The sequence below is a fragment of the Rattus norvegicus genome, assembly GCF_036323735.1.
Source record: "Rattus norvegicus strain BN/NHsdMcwi chromosome Y unlocalized genomic scaffold, GRCr8 chrY_unlocalized_42, whole genome shotgun sequence".
Taxonomy (NCBI): Eukaryota; Metazoa; Chordata; class Mammalia; order Rodentia; family Muridae; genus Rattus; species Rattus norvegicus.
This window is the reverse complement of record NW_026947403.1, coordinates 37,756-60,405: the sequence shown is the minus strand read 5'-3', so window position 1 is coordinate 60,405 and position 22,650 is coordinate 37,756. Positions and strand designations below refer to the sequence as shown.

The window sequence follows — 22,650 nt, the reverse complement described above, 5'->3', positions numbered from 1 at the left end:
GACGCCAGAGGAAAAAGCCAAAGACCTTCTTGAACCCTGGTGCACTGAAGCTACCGGAAGTGGCGGCACAGGTCTTCCTGGTTGCTGCCGCTGCAGAGAGCCCCTGGGCAGCACCCCACGAGCGAACCTGAGCCTCAGGACCACAGGTAAGACCAAATTTTCTGAAGCAATAAAGCTGCCTGGTGAACTCAAGACACAGGCCCACAGGAACAGCTGAAGACCTGTAGAGAGGAAAAACTACACGCCCGAAAGCAGAACACACTGTCCCCATAACTGACTGAAAGAGAGGAAAACGGGTCTACAGCACTCCTGACACACAGGCTTATAGGACAGTCTAGCCACTGTCAGAAATAGCAGAACAAAGTAACACTAGAGATAATCTGATGGCGAGAGGCAAGCGCAGAAACCCAAGCAACAGAAACCAAGACTACATGCCATCATCGGAGCCCAATTCTCCCACCAAAACAAACATGGAATATCCAAACACACCAGAAAAGCAAGATCTAGTTTCAAAATCATATTTGATCATGATGCTGGAGGACTTCAAGAAAGACATGAACACACTTAGGGAAACACAGGAAAACATTAATAAACAAGTAGAAGCCTACAGAGAGGAGTCTCAAAAATCCCTGAAAGAATTCCCGGAAAACACAATCAAACAGTTGAAGGAATTAAAAATGGAAATAGAAGCAATCAAGAAAGAACACATGGAAACAACCCTGGATATAGAAAACCAAAAGAAGAGACAAGGAGCTGTAGATACAAGCTTCACCAACAGAATACAAGAGATGGAAGAGAGAATCTCAGGAGCAGAAGATTCCATAGAAATCATTGACTCAACTGTCAAAGATAATGTAAAGCGGAAAAAGCTACTGGTCCAAAACATACAGGAAATCCAGGACTCAATGAGAAGAACAAACCTAAGGATAATAGGTATAGAAGAGAGTGAAGACTCCCAGCTCAAAGGACCAGTAAATATCTTCAACAAAATCATAGAAGAAAATTTCCCTAACATAAAAAAAGAGATACCCATAGACATACAAGAAGCCTACAGAACTCCAAATAGATTGGACCAGAAAAGAAAAACCTCCCGTCCCATAATTGTCAAAACACCAAACGCACAAAATAAAGAAAGGATATTAAAAGCAGTAAGGGAAAAAGGTCAAGTAACATATAAAGGGAGACCTATCAGAATCACACCAGACTTCTCGCCAGAAACTATGAAGGCCAGAAGATCCTGGACTGATGTCATACAGATCCTAAGAGAACACAAATGCCATCCCAGGTTACTGTATCCAGCAAAACTCTCAATTAACATTGATGGAAAAACCAAGATATTCCATGACAAAAACAAATTTACACAATATCTTTCTACAAATCCAGCACTACAAAGGATAATAAATGGTAAAGCCCAACATAAGAAGGCAAGCTATACCCTAGAAGAAGCAAGAAACTAATCGTCTTGGCAACAAAACAAAGAGAATGAAAGCACACAAACATAACCTCACATCCAAATATGAATATAAAGGGAAATAATAATCACTATTCCTTAATATCTCTCAATATCAATGGCCTCAACTCCCCAATAAAAAGACATAGATTAACAAACTGGATACGCAACGAGGACCCTGCATTCTGCTGCCTACAGGAAACACACCTCAGAGACAAAGACAGACACTACCTCAGAGTGAAAGGCTGGAAAACAAATTTCCAAGCAAATGGTCAGAAGAAGCAAGCTGGAGTAGCCATTCTAATATCAAATAAAATCAATTTCCAACTAAAAGTCATCAAAAAAGATAAGGAAGGACACTTCATATTCATCAAAGGAAAAATCCACCAAGATGAACTCTCAATCCTAAATATCTATGCCCCAAATACAAGGGCACCTACATACGTAAAAGAAACCTTACTAAAGCTCAAAACACACATTGCACCTCACACAATAATAGTGGGAGATTTCAACACCCCACTCTCATCAATGGACAGATCATGGAAACAGAAATTAAACAGTGATGTCGACAGACTAAGAGAAGTCATGAGCCAAATGAACTTAACGGATATTTATAGAACATTCTATCCTAAAGCAAAAGGATATACCTTCTTCTCAGCTCCTCATGGTACTTTCTTCAAAATTGACCATATAATTGGTCAAAAAACGGGCCTCAACAGGTATAGAAAGATAGAAATAATCCCATGCGTGCTATCGGACCACCACGGCCTAAAACTGGTCATCAATAGCAATAAGGGAAGAATGCCCACATATACGTGGAAATTGAATAATGCTCTACTCAATGATAACCTGGTCAAGGAAGAAATAAAGAAAGAAATTAAAAACTTTTTAGAATTTAATGAAAATGAAGATACAACATACTCAAACTTATTGGACACAATGAAAGCTGTGCTAAGAGGAAAACTCATAGCACTGAGTGCCTGCAGAAAGAAACAGGAAAGAGCATATGTCAGCAGCTTGACAGCACACCTTAAAGCTCTAGAACAAAAAGAAGCAAATACACCCAGGAGGAGTAGAAGGCAGGAAATAATCGAACTCAGAGCTGAAATCAACCAAGTAGAAACAAAAAGGACCATAGAAAGAATCAACAGAAACAAAAGTTGGTTCTTTGAGAAAATCAACAAGATAGATAAACCCTTAGCCAGACTAACGAGAGGACACAGAGAGTGCGTCCAAATTAACAACATCAGAAATGAAAAGGGAGACATAACTACAGATTCAGAGGAAATTCAAAAAATCATCAGATCTTACTATAAAAACCTATATTCAACAAAATTTGAAAATCTTCAGGAAATGGACAATTTCCTAGACAGATACCAGGTATCGAAGTTAAATCAGGAACAGATAAACCAGTTAAGCAACCCCATAACTCCTAAGGAAATAGAAGCAGTCATTAAAGGTCTCCCAACCAAAAAGAGCCCAGGTCCAGACGGGTTTAGTGCAGAATTCTATCAAACCTTCATAGAAGACCTCATACCAATATTATCCAAACTATTCCACAAAATTGAAACAGATGGAGCCCTACCGAATTCCTTCTACGAAGCCACAATTACTCTTATACCTAAACCACACAAAGACACAACAAAGAAAGAGAACTTCAGACCAATTTCCCTTATGAAAATCGACACAAAAATACAAAATAAAATTCTGGCAAACCGAATTCAAGAGCACATCAAAACAATCATCCACCATGATCAAGTAGGCTTCATCCCAGGCATGCAGGGATGGTTTAATATACGGAAAACCATCAACGTGATCCATTATATAAACAAACTGAAAGAACAGAACCACATGATCATTTCATTAGATGCTGAGAAAGCATTTGACAAAATTCAACACCCCTTCATGATAAAAGTCCTGGAAAGAATAGGAATTCATGGCCCATACCTAAACATAGTAAAAGCCATATACAGCAAACCAGTTGCTAACATTAAACTAAATGGAGAGAAACTTGAAGCAATCCCACTAAAATCAGGGACTAGAAAAGGCTGCCCACTCTCTCCCTACTTATTCAATATAGTTCTTGAAGTTCTAGCCAGAGCAATCAGACAACAAAAGGAGATCAAAGGGATACCGATCGGAAAAGAAGAGGTCAAAATATCACTATTTCCAGATGACATGATAGTATATTTAAGTGATCCCAAAAGTTCCACCAGAGAAATACTAAAGCTGATAAACAACTTCAGCAAAGTGGCTGGGTATAAAATTAACTCAAATAAATCAGTTGCCTTCCTCTATACAAAAGAGAAACAAGCCGAGAAAGAAATTAGGGAAACGACACCCTTCATAATAGACCCAAATAATATAAAGTACCTCGGTGTGACTTTAACCAAGCAAGTAAAAGATCTGTACAATAAGAACTTCAAGACACTGAAGAAAGAAATTGAAGAAGACCTCAGAAGATGGAAAGATCTCCCATGCTCATGGATTGGCAGGATTAATATAGTAAAAATGGCCATTTTACCAAAAGCAATCTACAGATTCAATGCAATCCCCATCAAAATACCAATCCAATTCTTCAAAGAGTTAGACAGAACAATTTGCAAATTCATCTGGAATAACAAAAAACCCAGGATAGCTAAAGCTATCCTCAACAATAAAAGGACTTCAGGGGGAATCACTATCCCTGAACTCAAGCAGTATTACAGAGCAATAGTGATAAAAACTGCATGGTATTGGTACAGAGACAGACAGATAGACCAATGGAATAGAATTGAAGACCCAGAAATGAACCCACACACCTATGGTCACTTGATTTTTGACAAAGGAGCCAAAACCATCCAATGGAAAAAAGATAGCATTTTCAGCAAATGGTGCTGGTTCAACTGGAGGGCAACATGTAGAAGAATGCAGATCGATCCAACTTATCACCCTGTACAAAGCTTAAGTCCAAGTGGATCAAGGACCTCCACATCAAACCAGACACACTCAAACTAATAGAAGAAAAACTAGGGAAGCATCTGGAACACATGGGCACTGGAAAAAATTTCCTGAACAAAACACCAATGGCTTATGCTCTAAGATCAAGAATTGACAAATGGGATCTCATAAAACTGCAAAGCTTCTGTAAGGCAAAGGACACTGTGGTTAGGACAAAACGGCAACCAACAGATTGGGAAAAGATCTTTACCAACCCTACAACAGATAGAGGCCTTATATCCAAAATATACAAAGAACTCAAGAAGTTAGACCGCAGGGAAACAAATAACCCTATTAAAAAATGGGGTTCAGAGCTAAACAACGAATTCACAGCTGAGGAATGCCAAATGGCTGAGAAACACCTAAAGAAATGTTCAACATCTTTAGTCATAAGGGAAATGCAAATCAAAACAACCCTGAGATTTCACCTCACACCAGTGCGATTGGCTAAGATCAAAAACTCAGGTGACAGCAGATGCTGGCGAGGTTGTGGAGAAAGAGGAACACTCCTCCATTGTTGGTGGGATTGCAGACTGGTAAAACCATTCTGGAAATCAATCTGGAGGTTCCTCAGAAAATTGGACATTGAACTGCCTGAGGATCCAGCTATACCTCTCTTGGGCATATACCCAAAAGATGCCTCAACATATAAAAGAGACACGTGCTCCACTATGTTCATCGCAGCCTTATTTATAATAGCCAGAAAATGGAAAGAACCCAGATGCCCTTCAACAGAGGAATGGATACAGAAAATGTGGTACATCTACACAATGGAATATTACTCAGCTATCAAAAACAACGAGTTTATGAAATTCGTAGGCAAATGGTTGGAACTGGAAAATATCATCCTGAGTGAACTAAACCAATCACAGAAAGACATACATGGTATGCACTCATTGATAAGTGGCTATTAGCCCAAATGCTTGAATTACCCTAGATCCCTAGAACAAACGAAACTCAAGACGGATGATCAAAATTTGAATGCTTCACTCCTTCTTTAAATGAGGAAAAAGAATACCCTTAGCAGGGAAGGGAGAGGCAAAAATTAAAACAGAGACTGAAGGAACACCCATTCAGAGCCTCTCCCACATTTGGCACATACATATACAGCCACCCAATTGGACTAGATGGATGAAGCAAAGAAGTGCAGACCGACAGGAGCCGGATGTAGATCGCTCCTGAGAGACACAGCCAGAATACAGCAAATACATAGGAGAATGTCAGCAGCAAACCACTGAACTGAGAATAGGTCCCCTATTGAAGGAATCAGAGAAAGAACTGGAAGAGCTTGAAGGGGCTCGAGACCCCAAAAGTACAACAATGCCAAGCAACCAGAGCTTCCAGGGACTAAGCCACTACCTAAAGACTATACATGGACTGACCCTGGACTCTGACCCCATAGGTAGCAATGAATATCCTAGTAAGAGCACCAGTGGAAGGGGAAGCCCTGGGTCCTGCTAAGACTGAACCCCCAGTGAACTAGTCTATGGGGGGAGGGCGGCAATGGGGGGAGGGTTGGGAGGGGAACACCCATAAGGAAGGGGAGGGGGGAGGGGGATGTTTGCCCGGAAACCGGGAAAGGGAATAACACTCGAAATGTATATAAGAAATACTCAAGTTAAAAAAAAAAATAAATAAAAATAAAAATGGAAATAGAAGCAATCAAGAAAGAACACATGGAAACAACCCTGGATATAGAAAACCAAAAGAAGAGACAAGGAGCTGTAGATACAAGCTTCACCAACAGAATACAAGAGATGGAAGAGAGAATCTCAGGAGCAGAAGATTCCATAGAAATCATTGACTCAACTGTCAAAGATAATGTAAAGCGGAAAAAGCTACTGGTCCAAAACATACAGGAAATCCAGGACTCAATGAGAAGATCAAACCTAAGGATAATAGGTATAGAAGAGAGTGAAGACTCCCAGCTCAAAGGACCAGTAAATATCTTCAACAAAATCATAGATGAAAACTTCCCTAACCTAAAAAAAGAGATACCCATAGACATACAAGAAGCCTACAGAACTCCAAATAGATTGGACCAGAAAAGAAACACCTCCCGTCACATAATTGTCAAAACACCAAACGCACAAAATAAAGAAAGAATATTAAAAGCAGTAAGGGAAAAAGGTCAAGTAACATATAAAGGGAGACCTTTCAGAATCACACCAGACTTCTCGACAGAAACTATGAAGGCCAGAAGATCCTGGACTGATGTTATACAGACCCTAAGAGAACACAAATGCCAGCCCATGTTACTGTATCCAGCAAAACTCTCAATTAACATTGATGGAGAAACCAAGATATTCCATGACAAAACCAAATTTACACAATATCTTTCTACAAATCCAGCACTACAAAGGATAATAAATGGTAAAGCCCAATATAAGGAGGCAAGCTGTACCCTAGAAGAAGCAAGAAACTAATCGTCTTGGCAACAAAACAAAGAGAATGAAAGCACACAAACATAACCTCACATCCAAATAAGAATAGAAAGGGAAACAATAATCACTATTCCTTAATATCTCTCAATATCAATGGCCTCAACTCCCCAATAAAAAGACATAGATTAACAAACTGGAAACGCAACGAGGACCCTGCATTCTTCTGCCTACAGGAAACACACCTCAGAGACAAAGACAGACACTACCTCAGAGTGAAAGGCTGGAAAACAACTTTCCAAGCAAATGGTCAGAAGAAGCAAGCTGGAGTAGCCATTCTAATATCAAATAAAATCAATTTCCAACTAAAAGTCATCAAAAAATAAGGAAGGACACTTCATATTCATCAAAGGAAAAATCCACCAAGATGAACTCTCAATCCTAAATATCTATGCCCCAAATACAAGGGCACCTACATACGTAAAAGAAACCTTACTAAAGCTCAAAGCACACATTGCACCTCACACAATAATAGTAGGAGATTTCAACACCCCACTCTCATCAATGGACAGATCATGTAAACAGAAATTAAACAGTGATGTCGACAGACTAAGAGAAGTCATGAGCCAAATGGACTTAACGGATATTTATAGAACATTCTATCCTAAAGCAAAAGGATATACCTTCTTCTCAGCTCCTCATGGTACTTTCTCTAAAATTGACCATATAATTGGTCAAAAAACGGGCCTCAACAGGTACAGAAAGATAGAAATAATCCCATGCGTGCTATCGGACCACCACGGCCAAAACTGGTGTTCAATAACAATAAGGGAAGAATGCCCACATATACGTGGAAATTGAACAATGCTCTACTCAATGATAACCTGGTCAAGGAAGAAATAAAGAAAGAAATTAAAAACTTTTTAGAATTTAATGAAAATGAAGGTACAACATACCCAAACTTATGCGACACAATGAAAGCTGTGCGAAGAGGAAAACTCATAGCTCTGAGTGCCTGCAGAAAGAAACAGGAAAGAGCATATGTCAGCAGCTTGACAGCACACCTAAAAGCAGAACAAAAAGAAGCAAATAAACCCAGGATGAGCAGAAGGCAGGAAATAATCAAACTCAGAGCTGAAATCAACCAAGTAGAAAAAAAAGGACCATAGAAAGAATCAACAGAACCAAAAGTTGGTTCTTTGAGAAAATCAACAAGATAGATAAACCCTTAGCCAGACTAAGAAGAGGACACAGAGAGTGCGTCCAAATTAACAAAATCAGAAATGAAAAGCGAGACATAACTACAGATTCAGAGGAAATTCAAAAAATCATCAGATCTTACTATAAAAACCTATATTCAACAAAACTTGAAAATCTTCATGAAATGGACAATTTCCTAGACAGATACCAGGTATAGAGTCAAATCAGGAACAGAAAAACCAGTTAAACAACCCCATAACTCCTAAGGGAATAGAAGCAGTCATTAAAGGTCTCCCAACCAAAAAGAGTCCAGGTCCAGACGGGTTTAGTGCAGAATTCTATCAAACCTTCATAGAAGACCTCATACCAATATTATCCAAACTATTCCACAAAATTGAAACAGATGGAGCCCTACCGAATTCCTTCTACGAAGCCACAATTACTCTTATACCTAAACCACACAAAGACACAACAAAGAAAGAGAACTTCAGACCAATTTCCCTTATGAATATCGATGCAAAAATATTCAATAAAATTCTGGCAAACCGAATTCAAGAGCACATCAAAACAATCATCCACCATGATCAAGTAGGCTTCATCCCAGGCATGCAGGGATGGTTTAATATACGGAAAACCATCAACGTGATCCATTATATAAACAAACTGAAAGAACAGAACCACATGATCATTTCATTAGATGCTGAGAAAGCATTTGACAAAATTCAACACCCCTTCATGATAAAAGTCCTGGAAAGAATAGGAATTCAAGGCCCATACCTAAACATAGTAAAAGCCATATACAGCAAGCCAGTTGCTAACATTAAACTAAATGGAGAGAAACTTGAAGCAATCCCACTAAAATCAGGGACTAGACAAGGCTGCCCACTCTCTCCCTACTTATTCAATATAATTCTTGAAGTTCTAGCCAGAGCAATCAGACAACAAAAGGAGATCAAGGGGATACAGATCGGAAAAGAAGAGGTCAAAATATCACTATTTGCAGATGACTTGATAGTATATTTAAGTGATCCCAAAAGTTCCACCAGAGAACTACTAAAGCTGATAAACAACTTCCGCAAAGTGGCTGGGTATAAAATTAACTCAAATAAATCAGTTGCCTTCCTCTATACAAAAGAGAAACAAGCCGAGAAAGAAATTAGGGAAACGACACCCTTCATAATAGACCCAAATAATATAAAGTACCTCGGTGTGACTTTAACCAAGCAAGTAAAAGATCTGTACAATAAGAACTTCAAGACACTGAAGAAAGAAATTGAAGAAGACCTCAGAAGATGGAAAGATCTCCCATGCTCATGGATTGGCAGGATTAATATAGTAAAAATGGCCATTTTACCAAAAGCAATCTACAGATTCAAAGCAATCCCCATCAAAATACCAATCCAATTCTTCAAAGAGTTAGACAGAACAATTTGCAAATTCATCTGGAATAACAAAAAACCCAGGATAGCTAAAGCTATCCTCAACAATAAAAGGACTTCAGGGGGAATCACTATCCCTGAACTCAAGCAGTATTACAGAGCAATAGTGATAAAAACTGCATGGTATTGGTACAGAGACAGACAGATAGGCCAATGGAATAGAATTGAAGACCCAGAAATGAACCCACACACCTATGGTCACTTGATTTTTGACAAAGGATTCAAAACCATCCAATGGAAAAAGATAGCATTTTCAGCAAATGGTGCTGGTTCAACTGGAGAGCAACATGTAGAAGAATGCAGATCGATCCATCCTTATCACCCTGTACAAAGCTTAAGTCCAAGTGGATCAAGGACCTCCACATCAAACCAGACACACTCAACCTAATAGAAGAAAAACTAGGGAAGCATCTGGAACACATAGGCACTGGAAAAAATTTCCTGAACAAACCACCAATGGCTTATGCTCTAAGATCAAGAATCGACAAATGGGATCTCATAAAACTGCAAAGCTTCTGTAAGGCAAAGGACACTGTGGTTAGGACAAAACGGCAACCAACAGATTGGGAAAAGATCTTTACCAATCCTACAACAGATAGAGGCCTTATATCCAAAATATACAAAGAACTCAAGAAGTTTGGACTGCAGGGAAACAAATAACCCTACTAAAAAATGGGGTTCAGAGCTAAACAAAGAATTCACAGCTGAGGAATGCCGAATGGCTGAGAAACACCTAAAGAAATGTTCAACATCTTTAGTCATAAGGGAAATGCAAATCAAAACAACCCTGAGATTTCACCTCACACCAGTGAGAATGGCTAAGATCAAAAACTCAGGTGACAGCAGATGCTGGCGAGGATGTGGAGAAAGAGGAACACTCCTCCATTGTTGGTGGGATTGCAGACTGGTAAAACGATTCTGGAAATCAGTCTGGAGGTTCCTCAGAAAATTGGACATTGAACTGCCTGAGGATCCAGCTATACCTCTCTTGGGCATATACCCAAAAGATGCCTCAACATATAAAAGAGACACGTGCTCCACTATGTTCATCGCAGCCTTATTTATAATGGCCAGAAAATGGAAAGAACCCAGATGCCCTTCAACAGAGGAATGGATACAGAAAATGTGGTACGTATACACAATGGAATATTACTCAGCTATCAAAAACAACGAGTTTATGAAATTCGTAGGCAAATGGTTGGAACTGGAAAATATCATCCTGAGTGAGCTAACCCAATCACAGAAAGACATACATGGTATGCACTCATTGATAAGTGGCTATTAGCCCAAATGCTTGAATTACCCTAGATCCCTAGAACAAACAAAACTCAAGACAGATGATCAAAATGTGAATGCTTCACTCCTTCTTTAAATGAGGAAAAAGAATACCCTTGGCAGGGAAGGGAGAAGCAAAGATTAAAACAGAGACTGAAGTAACACCCATTCAGAGCCTGCCCCACAGGTGGCCCATACATATACAGCCACCCAATTGGACAAGATGGATGAAGCAAAGAAGTGCAGACCGACAGGAGCCGGCTGTAGATCGCTCCTGAGAGACACAGCCAGAATACAGCAAAAACAGAGGCGAATGCCAGCAGCAAACCACTGAACTGAGAATAGGTCCTCCATTGAAGGAATCAGAGAAAGAACTGGAAGAGCTTGAAGGGGCTCGAGACCCCATATGTACAACAATGTCAAGCAACCAGAGCTTCCAGGGACTAAGCCACTACCTAAATACTATACATGGACTGACCCTGGACTCTGACCCCATAGGTAGCAATGAATATCCTAGTAAGAGCACCAGTGGAAGGGGAAGCCCTGGGTCCTGCTAAGACTGAACCCCCAGTGAACTAGACTATGGGGGGAGGGCGGCAATGGGGGGAGGGTAGGGAGAGGGCACCCATAAGGAAGGGGAGGGGGGAGGGGGATGTTTGCCTGGAAACCGGGAAAGGGAATAACACTTGAAATGTATATAAGAAATACTCAAGTTAATAAAAAAAAAAGAAAGAAAAATAGGGAAATAAATACCACAAAACAAACAAACAAAGAAAAATAAAGAAAATCAATGCCAACGAAACAGAGTTTTCTGGTACTATATGGATATTGAAAGATTGTACATGGATAGCCCTATGGCTCGAACTGCATATGTAGCAGAGACTGGTTTTGTTCGGCCCCAATGGAAGGAGATGCCCTTGGTCTAAATGAGGTTTTATTACCAATTCAAGGGAATGTCAAAATGCAGTAATAGTGATTATACAAAAAAGGTAGGGGGACCGCTTAGGGATCTTATGGGCAGGAAACAGGGAATGGCAAAAATATTTGAAATGTAAATATGGACAAATCAAATTAATAAAGCAAGAAAATGCTAAAAAATAAAAAAATAAATAAGTTAAAGATAAGAAAACTGCCATTTAAACACATATTGACTGAGAAATCTAAGGGGTCACGATCAGGAGTCAGAGAAATATTATTGAAAAGACTGATATGATGAACTAGAAACATGTCTCACTCCCAAATACCAGTATCAGACACAAACTGAACTAAGGTTATCCAAATAATCGAGGAGTTTATTCTGAGATAAGGACATAATACTTGTCTTTCACTTCTTCCTTAGGACTTTTTTCTTTTGGGAAAAAGTAAAAGCCATGAGCTCTAAGGAAAAGGACAGCCCCCTTCCCAACAAATGGCTTTTGTTATAAAGATATTAATGATATAAACTCCCTGACTTACAGGAATCACTAGAAGCAGGGAAGTCCAGATTCTTCTGACCGAGTCTGAACACCTGATCCCATATGTGGAAGGCTCAGATCAATTCTATCTCTTCAACTTACCTACTCAACTCCTACCAAAGACTCAGTGAAATTTTCCAGGGTCGACATATTTCTTCATTTTTTTTCTACCAAGACAGAAGGCCATCTTTGTTCTCCCCATCGCTGAGCTCTTCACCCTCTTTGTTCTCATTCCCAAATTGCTGTTTGCTCTGAACTAGAGGCCAATTAGTTAACCCTATAGGTATTGAAAGAATATCTGAGAGGTATTTGCAGACACAACAAAACTTGTGACATCACAGGAGAAGGTAGGGCTCTCCAGGACACAAGTGATTTTTCAGGGAGGGCCTAATTATGATGTAACTGAGAATTGCCATGGCCTCCTGCTGAGCAGCTTTCCTTACATTGCCAAGATTAGAGGGTGTCTTTTCCAGGAGTGTGTCGTTTGAAACAGTGGAAATCTTTACATACTCCATCTCCATAAAGAAAGAGACCTCTCTTTGCATCATTAGTGGTTACATGCTCTGAATGGTGAAAATTAGTTAGGGGCTTGGCATGGGTAGAAAAGAACTAGGAACTTGGAGTGGAGGAGAATCTTCTGGATAATAATTTTATTCACTGGACCATTCCTGTGAAAGACAGTTCAATTTCCTAGGGGTTTTCTGTTTCTCAAAGGGCAGTATTCTCCCAACAGACCTTTAATTGAAAGAATATTGTATTACATTTTCTTACTGTACATTCCTTGATAGTGGACTTTACATATATTCCTGAATGTGTATTCAAAAATTCTGTTTTCCAGTTCAATTTTTTGCAATGATTTTGGCTTCAAAGAAGGCCCAGCTTTAGAGTGAATATAAGTTTAAAATTGTGTATCTACTTCAAATGATAAACTCCCAAATCCTCATTTTATCCAAAATTTATCAGACATCAGTAAAGCAAAGGACAACATGGACTACAGAATGTGGTTCTGTAGTCCCATTAGATATCAGTTCTCAAAAATGTATCTTCCTGTGTTCCCATGGCCAGACTTGAGGGTTTTGGATGTTCTACCATGATCTTACTTCAGGCCAAACATAAGATTCAGGAGGATGTACAGGGAGAGGAATGGCTTGAGGTCCAGTGAAACCTCAAGTTCAATAGGTTCATAAGAACAGGAGGTAGTCTATTTGGCATTGTCATTTGTGGATTCTACATTCTTGACAAAGTTATGCAGAATCCATGTTAACATTCCACCTACCCTCATAGTTGTAGGAGAAACCAAAAGTGTGTTTGTGTATATATATATATATATATATATATATATATATATATATATATATATATATATATATATATATGCCACCAAAACTAGAGAAGATTGATGAAGCTAAGAAGTGCATTCTGCCAGGAACCAGATGTAGATATTTCCTGAAAGACATATCTAGAGCCGTTCAACTCTATATAAGAATGCTAGTGGCAAACAGTGTACTGAAACAGACCTCTTGTTGGAAGATTTTGAAAAAGGATTACAAGAGCTGAAGGTGCTTTCAACACCATGAAAACAACAATGCCAAAAAACTAGATCTTTCTGGTACTAGACCAATATTCAAAGAATGTGCATTGACAGATCTATGGTTACAACTGCATATGTGGCTGAGGATGGCCTTGTTGTGCACCAATGGAAGGAGAAGCCCTTGGTCCTCCCTAGGATTCTCTCCTAGTTCAAGGGCATGCCAAGTGGACTTAAGGGGGATTAAAGGAAGGACTTAAGGGGGATTAGGGGAAGGGAACGGGTAGGGATCTTATGGGCAGGAAACTGGGAAAGGGAAAAAAAAACATTTTAAATGTAAATATAGAAACATCCAGTTAAAAAAGCAATAAAATTTGCTAAAAAATAAAAAAAAATGGAAGAAATTGAAAAAAAGAGAACTGCCAGATAATCACATCCATTAACTCGGAAATCTAGAGGATCACTATCAGGGAAGGGTAGTAGAGTAATACTAGTGAAAGACTGAGATGGTGAAGTCTCAACTAGAAGCACTTCTCTCTCCCAGATATCAGTGTCAGACACAAACTGCACTATAGGAATCCAAAGCATGGTGCACTTTATACCGAGCTTAGGACACAATGCTTATATTTCCATTATTCCTTAGGACATTTTCTTCTGGGCAAAAAGAACAAAAGCCATGAGTTCTCAAGAAAACTATTGTACCCTTCCCAACACTCAGATTTGGGATAAACAAGTTAATGTTATAAACTCTCTGACATCCAGGAACCATAACAAGCAGGGAAGTCCAGCTGCTGAGAGGCTCCCAGCTCCTGATTCCCATATGAGGAAGGCTCTGATCAATGTTATCTTTTCATCAAACCAACTAAACCCTACACAAGATTCACTGAGCTTTACCATGGACAAGATATTTCTTCATTTTTTTTATACCAAGGCAGAAGGCCAGCTTCTTCTCCCCATCTCTGATATCTTCATCCTCTTTCTTCTCCCTCCCAAATGGCTGTTTGCTCTGAATCAAAGGCCATTTAGTAAACCCTAGAGGTAATGAATGAATATCTGAGAGGCAGTTGCTTTCACGACAACACCTGTAACATCACAGAAGAAGCTAGAGCCCTCCAGGATACAAGAGATTTTTCCAGGAGGTCCTAATGATGATGTCACTGAGACCTGCCATGGCCTACCTGCAAAACATCTTGAGCAGGTATGTTGACTGAAGGCAGCCGAAAAAAAAAATACTAAATGTATGACATCGCAGTTGTGATGATCATTCATTAATTAGACCCGTTACCATAGAGATTTCTTATTCAGGGGAATGTATGGATGATAAAGCAGTAAATGGCCCTGAATTAAGAACCAGATGCCTGGTAAAGTTTCACGTTATTCACCCCCATGTTGTATGGGCCCTGAGCGAGAAGAGGGGGACTAGTGGGCAGGTTGTTGATTTTGCAGAGAATGGTAGAAATAGAAACCAATTGGGGTACGTAATAGTATTATTGAAGAGAAAGGTTTATGACTTTTATGGTGTATGTCTGATAACACAAATATGTCCATAAATCATTATTTTAATGTATTTGAGAATATTCATGTTAATATGCAATGAAGTTAAAGTTGGGTTTTATGTCTTAATTCATTAATTTAAATTACATTTTTATATGATAGGGGAATATATATTAATGTATGATATACATTAATTTTGTAATGTTCTAGATTATTTAATGTACAATATAAACCTGACATCTGTCTTAGACATATCCTGCCATGCCGTTCAATGTAGGTAGTTATAATATACATTGTTACTGGCAATTCATAGAGTTCTGTGTACCCAAGACAGGTAGCCTGGTCAAGCTGAATTACCAGAAAACTGCCAATTGTTTCTGAAAGAATGATCTTTCCTTCTCCTGTTCACTACCAACCTGTGATTCAAGGTATCCATTTGATTCTTTTGCATGCTCACATCTTATTTATACTGTGAAGTCTCAGGTAGCAGGTCAGTATGATCATGGGTTTTAGGGACACTTGTTGGGAATCCAGGTCAGTGATCTTGTTACCTTTAGTCACAAGGCAGACATCTCTTTGATGTCCATAGTAGTAAGCCTAGCAGATCATAGGGGAATCCAAATATTCTCTTGGAGAGCCAAGACCTTCTCTAAATTCTTAATGTCCTTTACTCAGCAAAAAGGACAATTTTGTCTCTGTATTATAAAAAAGACATGTGGAGTATCCAAACCATAATGTCTGTGGATGTACAAGATGACAGGTTTCCCCTTTCCTTATTTGACATCCTGAGTCAGAGTGATAAATCAGTTCTCTTCTCTGGGCCTAGGTACCTGGCCCTAAGGCTTCCGTGAAATAATTTCAATAACAGTAACTATTGAAGCTACTCGATACCTTGCTCAATGTTTAATGAAAATACTACCAACTGTGCTGACTATTGCATTAGTGTCTTTCTTGGGATGGGGTTTTGCAGTAATCCATTAGGTCTGTCTAGATAAATTGGACCATTGTTGTTACCTTGGACAGTCAGTGATGAGCATCTGTGGGTCTACACCACACAACAGGGTAACAGGATTTATGTCAAGTGGGTCTTCTTAACTACACTCCAGGATGGTGCAGGAATAGTATCTGTAAGTGTGCAACAGGGACATATAGAAGCCAGGGTCTCATGAATACACTTGGGAGAAAATAGGGAGGCAAATTTTAAAACAGGGGCAGAAGGAACACCCATTCAGTGCCTGCCCCACATGTGGCCCATATATATACAGCCACCAAACTAGATAAGATGGATGAAGCAGCAAAGAAGTGCAGGCTGACAGGAACTGGATATAGATCTCTCCTGAGAGACACAGCTAGAATACAGGAAATGCATAGGTGACTGCCAGCAGCAAACCACTGAACTGAAAACGGGGCCCCAGTTGAAGGAATCAGAGAAAGCACTGAAAGAGCTGGAATGGGCTCAAGACCCCATATGAACAACAATGCCAAACAACTAGAGCTCCCAGGGACTAAGCCAATACCTAAAGACTATACTTGGACTGACCCTGGCTTCAAACTCATAGGGACAATGAATAGCCTAGTAAGAGCACCAGTGGAAGGGAAAGCCCTTGATCCTGCCAAGACTGAACTCCCAGTGAATGTTATTGTTGGGAGGAGGGTGGTAATTGGGGGTAGGTTGGCAAGGGGAACACAAATATAGAAAGGGAGGGGGAGGGGTTGGGGGATGTTAGCCCGGAAACCAGGAAGGGGAATAGCAATCGAAATGTAAATAAGAAATAATCAAGTTAATATAGATGAGAAAAATAATAGAAGCCAGATTGTGGTGTTCCTTGTAGAAAGGCTTCAACTCTCTTGTCTGATAGGAGTATAAAATGCTGACACAGAATTAACTACCTTGCTTCTTTCACAGAAGAGGGGCAGCTAATATAGCCTTTAGACAAGTGATCATTCCTGAGGCTACAAGGTCCAGTTGTTTAGAGAGATGCACACAAGGTGTTTTCACGGCCCTAAAATGTTCATGTAAATCCTTCATGCAGTGTCTTTTCATGTGTTTCGTGAAAAAAAAAAGATGGAAACATTCTGAGGAACCTTGAAATTCTAGGAGTTAAACCACAATGAACTATCAAGTATCAAACTCCATACCATCTGTCTCCACGCAGATTAGGTTCTAGTATCCCCATGTGTTCTGGGGTATCTAGGATTTGCTGTTTCTCCAAAACCCTGGTATCCAGGCAGAGCAATACCCACACACACAAATAATCTCTCAAATCTGTCTAGTACCTCCGGAGTTGAGAACAGTGGGATTACATCAACCATTCTATGATACAGGTTCCTTTTGCCTCCCCCAGATTTTTGCCAATATTGTTGTCCTCCTAATATAGAAATGTGAACATTCCTAGCTCACCCTTGCTAGCTAAGTGATTATAACTCTTGGACCAGTGCCTCAGTGTCCCTTGTTCAATTATATTGAGCTTCAGGAGAGAGGAGGAGGTTATCTCTCTGTTGTAAGGGTGTCAACCTGTGAAACTTCTGAGGCCATCAACAGACAGGACTGAAGAATTTTGAAATCCATGAAAGAATAGGGTCTAAGGTATTTGCCCACTTTAACTCATTCTGAAATGGTCATTCAAATGTTAATTTTATCTCCTTTGCAAAAAGCACCTGAAGAATACATCTTCCAAGAACAAGAAAATCTACATACTTTACTGGAGATTCAGACTTCTGAGTGTATATGAGATCGGAACTATGGGGTTGGTAGTCTCTACCCTCTATTGCCAGTCCCTCATATCTTGGATAGTTCATATGATAAATAGCCCAGTTTCTTCTCAAGTAATGACAACAACTCCAGTGAGACTGTGAGGATATCAGGATGCCCATCTCTTTCAGTTGGTAATATAGACTGTATCTCTCCCTTTGCTTCCAGAGTGTGCATTATTTAATCTACATATGCACAAATGATCTGGTTAGTTGAATAATTATGGGATTATGTTTTAGGGACAGGTATGGGAAGATAGATTCTCCCAATATACCTAGGATTCTTCACTACTAATCTGAAACTACAAGTGTGAGTTTTAGTCCAACTATCTTTTTAATACGTTTCAGGACTTTCACAAAGAAGATATTCTTTTGGTAAACAGAAAAAAGGTTAACTTTGTTAGTATATGTAAGTCGAACTGTGTCTAATTTTTCAAAAAGATGATGGTTGCTTTCTGTTTATGCAAGAGGCCTCTTGCCAGAAGGAAACAGGAAGAAGGGGGGCAATGAGACATGATTAATAACAGGTGAGTTATTATCCCCTTGCCTATGTCAATGGCATGTTTGCTGCTTCAGAGACATTAAGGGAGTTTTCCTTTTGCTACCGTGAATGGTACCTTTTGATCAGGTAATTGTCACAGTACATTATTGAAGACTGAATATGTAGATCCAGTGACCATTATGAAATCAATTGCTTTGTCACAATTTTAGGTTTTACTATAGATTCTTGGAGTACAGTAGCCTGGGTGCCATCACTGTCCTAACTGTAGGACTTTCTGTACCTTTTACTTCCAATTACAGCACTTATTTTCCAATGTTCACTTTATTTTCAAGAGGTATATTGGTCTTTCTCCATGGGTTGCTTGCTCGCTTCTAGCCCTTTTCATGTTTGTTTTAACAGACTTTATTATTATTCAGATTTACTCTTCTGCTTACCGCTTATGGCCTTCTTTTTTTTTTTTTTTGAGTACATTTAGTTTATTGTAAAAAGTGATGGAGGGGGAGAAAATAAATGATACGAAATATTCATAATATTAACATATAAACGTTCCATTATTATTTCACTTTTGGTACATCCACATTGTTTATGTTGTCTACAATGACAACAAAGAAGCAAATTCACAAATCTAATAGCATTAGATATCAGCATTCAGCTTTCATATTCTACATGATCTTTGAAGAATCTGCTCCCATGCTCCTCAAAATCATTTTGTTCACTCCAGTCCCCTGAATGATGAGATCATTCATGGCAATTGTAACAACAGAAGAGTGAGACAAGAAGGAAAAAAAAATGCATGACCCCTGTGTTATCCCTTACATCATTGTCCTGGACTCAACAACCTATCACATCCTTCAGCATTTACCATCCATATCAAGTCACACAACTACATTTGAAAGCTGAGGCTATACTTCCCATGTATAAGCAATGATGGAATATGACACAGCCCATCCTTCCATGTGAAAAACATGCAGGTTTACTCCTTTTCTGCATAAAATCACACTCAACAGTTCTTTCCTTAGCTTTTATTTGCCTATGAATTCTTGCTAGGAAAAGACATTAAACTACCACATTCAGCATGCTCCTTTGAGAATTTTGTCTTCCTCTGCAGAATGTTTAAGAAACCTTTTCTATCTTAAAAGTTTGGTCAATAAAATTGCCATTATTGCTTTCATTAAAAATCCCAGTCACCTATTCTTATTATTGTTTATTGCTATTTTTACTATTTTTATTAATACTTATTAGTATATACTTTAGAAGTAAGTCCTACCAAGCTCTTGAAGACTTTTATCCTAACAAGACTTAAAGCTATATGTTATACAACAAGCCATTCCAGGACTTAGCACCTTAAACTACTGAACACTTTCTGACAGACTCGGGTACAAAGCAGGACAACAACTGTAATGTCTCTACCCCCGTTAGCTTCATCTGTTCTGAGGTCTGTTGCTAAAAGCAATCGGAAGGTCAGACAGGATGCAAGCAGAAGAAAAATAAACTTATTTATTTGACAAAGGAGATTCAGTGACAGTTATCAAAATAAAAACAAAGAAAAACCTGCTTATTCTGCTTCCCAACATAGAGTGGATGGAAAAAAAAATGCCTTTTTAAAAATATCATATATGTTTTTAACTTCTTTTTTTTAGCATGCCATTTCTTTTCTTTTCTTTTTTTTATTAACTTGAGTATTTCTTATTTACATTTCTAGTGTTATTCCCTTTCCTGGTTTCCGGGCCAACATTCACCTAACTCCTCCCCTCCCCTTCTATATGGGTGTTCCACTCTCCATTCTCACCCCATTGCCGCCCTCCCCACAACAATCATATTCACTGGGGGTTCAGTCTTAGCAGGACCCAGGACTTCCCCTTACACTGGTGATCTTACTAGGATATTCAATGCTACCTATGAAATGAGATTCCAGGGTCAGTCCATGTATAGTCTTTAGGTAGTGGCTTAGTCCCTGGAAGCTCAGCTTGGTTGGCATTTTTGTTCATATGAGATGTTGAGCCCCTTCAAGCTTTCCAGTTCTTTTTCTGATTCCTTCAACGGGGGTCCTGTTATCAGTTCAGTGGTTTGCTACTGGCCTTAGACTCTGTATTTGCTGCATTCTGGCTGTGTATCTCAGGAGAGATCTGCATCCGCCTCCTGTCGGCCTGCACTTCTTTGCTTCATCCATCTTGTATAATTGGGTAGCTGTATATGTAAGGGCCACATGTAGGGCAGGCTCTGAATGGGTGTTCCTTCTGTGTCTGTTTTAATCTTTTCCTCTCTATTCCCTGCCAAGGGTATTCTTATTCACCTTTTAAAGAAGGAGTGTAGCATTCGCATTTTGATCATCCATCTTGCGTTCCATGTGTTCTATGCATCTAGGGTAATTCAAGCAGTTGTGCTAATAGCCACTTATCATGTGCATGCCATGTGTGTTTTTATGTGATTGGGTTACCTCACTCAGGATGATGTTTTCAAGCTCCAACCATTTTTCTATAAATTTCATAAAGGCATTGTTTTTGACATCTGAGTAATACTCCATTGAGTAAATGTACCACATTTTCTGTATCCATTCCTCTGTTGAAGGGCATCTGGGTTCTGTCCAGCTTCTGGCTATTATAAATAAGGGGGTGATGAACATAGTGGAGCATGTGTCTTTTTTATATGTTGGGGCAACTTTTGGGTATATGCCGAAGAGTGGTACAGCTGGATCCTCAGGTAGTTCAATGTGAAATTTTCCTAGGAATCTCCAGACTGATTTCCAGAATGGTTGTACCAATTTGCACTCCCACCAATAGTGGAGGAGTGTTCCTCTTTCTCCACATCCTCGCCAGCATTTATTTTTACCTGAGTTTTTGATCTTAGCTATTCTCACTGGTGTGAGGTGAAATCTCAGGGTTGTTTTGATTTGCATTTCCCTTATGACTTAAGATGTTGAACATTTCTTTAGGTGTTTCTCAGCCATTCGGCATTCCTCAGCTGTGAATTCTTTGTTTAGTTCTGAACCCCATTTTTTAATAGGGTTATTTGTCTAACTTCTTGGGTTTTTTGCATCTTTTTAATATAAGCCCTCTATCTGTTGTTGGATTGGTAAATATCTTTTCCCAATCTCTTGGTTGCCGTTTTATCCTAACCACAGTGTCCTTTCCCTTCCAGAAGCTTTGCAGTTTTATGAGACCCCATTTGTCAATTCTTGATCTTAGAGCATAAACCATTGGTGTTTTGTTCAGAAAATTTTTTCCAGTGCCCATGTGTTTGAGATGCTGGCCTAGTTTTTCTTCTATTAGTTTGACTGTATCTGGTTTGATTTGGAGGTCCTTAATCCACTTGGACTTAAGCGTTGCACACGGTGATAAGCATGGAACGATTTGCACTCTTCTACATGCTGACCTCCAGTTGAACCAGCACCATTTCCTGAAAATGCTCTTTTTTCCATTGAATGGTTTTGGCTCCTTTGTCAAAAGTAAAGTGCCCATAGGTGTGTGTGTTCATTTCTGGGAGCTGCCTTATGTATAATACCCAAGAGCTAGAAGAATCCGTAATGGCATTCATCAAAGGAATGAATACAGAAAATGTAGTACATCTAAACAATTGTGTACTACTCAACTCTTAAAACCAATTATCTCAAGAAAGCCAAAGACAAATGGGATGATCTAGAAAATATCATAATGTTTGAGGTTACCCAATCACAAAATGGTATGAAATCACACATTTTATGAAATCACCAAAAGTGGATATTGGCACAAAAGCTAAAATTACCAAAGATGCAGTTCACAGACAACTGGAAGCTCAATAAAATGATACACAAAATGTGCATGCTTTAATCCTTTTCAAAAGGTGGACACAATAATATCTATGAATTTCGAGCAGAGACTGAGGAAATCCCATTCAGAGCAGGCCGTACATGTGGCAAAAATATATACACATCAGTCACCAAAACTAGATAAGATTGATGGAGCTAAGAAGTGCATTGTGCCAGGGACTGTATAGAGATCTTTCCTGTGAGACACAGCTAGAGCATATCAAATAAAGAAGTGAATTCTAGAGGCAAATCAGTGAATTGAAAACAGACAGTAGGGGAGTTATAGAAAAAGAGGAGTGGGGCCGGTTAGGGATCATATGTGCAGGTAATAGGGAAAGGAAATAACATTTCAAATGTAAATATAGAAATACCCAATTAAAACAGGAATAAAATTTGCTAAAAAAATAAAAAGA

General features: G+C 39.1%; 1 long non-coding RNA gene across 1 annotated transcript in view; it reads left to right on the top strand.

Moving 5' to 3' along the window:
* The window catches only part of LOC134484746 (uncharacterized), a 37,270-nt gene that overhangs the window by 5,176 nt on the left and 9,444 nt on the right, over window positions 1-22,650 (top strand). The window lies entirely within an intron of this gene.